This window comes from Dama dama, chromosome 12, assembly GCF_033118175.1.
Source record: "Dama dama isolate Ldn47 chromosome 12, ASM3311817v1, whole genome shotgun sequence".
NCBI classification, from domain to species: Eukaryota; Metazoa; Chordata; class Mammalia; order Artiodactyla; family Cervidae; genus Dama; species Dama dama.
This window is the reverse complement of record NC_083692.1, coordinates 91,392,944-91,394,913: the sequence shown is the minus strand read 5'-3', so window position 1 is coordinate 91,394,913 and position 1,970 is coordinate 91,392,944. Positions and strand designations below refer to the sequence as shown.

The window sequence follows — 1,970 nt, the reverse complement described above, 5'->3', positions numbered from 1 at the left end:
CAGTACTTATGGTCAGAATCAACAACTATGCATTGGACGTAATTTGGGGAGTCCAGAAAACCCAGAATCCTCCCTCTCTCTGCCTTACTGATGACTTCTGCAATACCTGCATGAGGGTGTGCATGCTAAGATGCATCAGTCGGGTCTGACCCTCTGCTACCCTATGAACAGTAGCCCGCCAGGCTCCTTCATCCATGGGATTCTCCAGGCAAGAATACTGGAGTGGGTTGCCATGCCCTCCTCCAGGGAATCTTCCCAACCCAGGGCTCGAATCCACGTCTCTTGCGTCTCCTGCATTGGCAAGTGGGTTCTTTACCACTTAACCACCTGGGAAGCCTCTCTGCAGTACCTGATATTCCCCAAATTAAATTTATTGCTTAGGCTTTCTGGAAACCAGTGCATTTTATTTAAGTTCTGTCATTTGGAGGGATATCATAAATGAATCCCTCTTTGCCTTACAGAGAAGAATCATGAGAACATGGGTCACAGGACAGGTCAGTTTTGCTTTGTTTTTGCCTTTTAAGCATTTATTTGTTATCTCTTTCATGCATTAAAACAAATTCCAAATCAAGAATATTTAAAGAAATTTTACAGAGCAACAATAAAAGCTAAACAACCCACTGGGGAAGAAAAAAAAAACACTAAGCAAAATATTTGAACAGAAACTTTACAAAAGAAGATATATAAATACTCAAATCACTACTCATCAGGGAAAGACAGGAACTTTTTGACATGGGGACTGGAAGTGACATAGTAAATATGAAAATAGAATGGAAGGCGCCGAACCAAGAAAGATAGGCGGTGAAGGCCACAGCCTCTAGGGCGGGTGTTGGGTGTAGCACATACACACAGGCGACTCCGTTTCATCCTTCCTACAGCCCTGTAAGTGGGCACAGACTTTTCTGCTTTACCCAAGATATAGCACCCAGATAACCTGTTATTCCTCTGAAATTTTTTGAAAGGATCATTACAGGTGATAGATTGTGCCAGGAATCAAAAGAATAACCCCATGTATTCATGCAGTTCTCCATGTTGACATGCTTTGATATGAGTCAGTTCATCTAGACTTGATAAGAGCTTCATGAAATGGACTGGCCAGGTGTCATTATGATCCTGTTATGAAGAGCACAGCTGAGGCCAGAACTCCAGGTGTCCTAGCTTTGGGTTTAGTGATTCGGTGCTTTTCACATAGAATACAGACTTCTAGGCAGTTTATGACAGATCAGTCCTGATAAATTTCCTCGGCCTCATGTGGAGGATAAAAGGAGAGAAGCAAAAGGCAAAGAAGAAAAGGAAAAATAGACCCATTTGAATGCAGAGTTCCAAAGAATAGCAAGGAGAGATAAATCAATGCAAAGAAATAGAGGAAAACAATAGAATGGGAAAGACTAGAGATCTCTTCAAGAAAATTAGAGACACCAAGGGAACATTTCATGCAAAGATGGGCACAATTAAGGACAGAAATGGTATGGACCTAACAGAAGCAGAAGATATTAAGAAGATGTTCGCTTCGGCAGCACATATACTAAAATTGGAACGATACAGAGAGGATTAGCATGGCCCCTGCGCAAGGATGACACGCAAATTTGTGAAGTTTTCTGCATTTTTACACTTTCTAACACCATACACAAAAATAAACTCAAAATGGATTGAAGATCTAAATGTAAGACCAGAAACTATAAAACTCCTAGAGGAGAACATAGGCAAAACACTCTCCGACATAAAATCACAGCAGAATCCTCTACGACCCACTTCCCAGAATATTGGAAATAAAAGCAAAAATAAACAAATGGGACCTAATGAAACTTAAAAGCTTTTGCACAACAAAGGAAACTATAAGCAAGGTGAAAAGACAGCCCTCAGATTGGGAGAAAATAATAGCAAACGAAGCAACAGACAAGGATTAATCTCAAAAATATACAAGCAACTCCTGCAGCTCAATTCCAGAAAAATAAATGACCCAATCAAAA

The 1,970-nt window shown here is 40.6% G+C and overlaps 1 non-coding gene across 1 annotated transcript; it reads left to right on the top strand.

The window, feature by feature from the left end:
- Positions 1–1,503: 1,503 nt before the first annotated feature.
- LOC133067491 (U6 spliceosomal RNA) lies at positions 1,504–1,608 on the top strand. The gene has a single exon (XR_009695283.1). It is a non-coding gene; the product is annotated as a U6 spliceosomal RNA (small nuclear RNA).
- Positions 1,609–1,970: the final 362 nt, after the last annotated feature.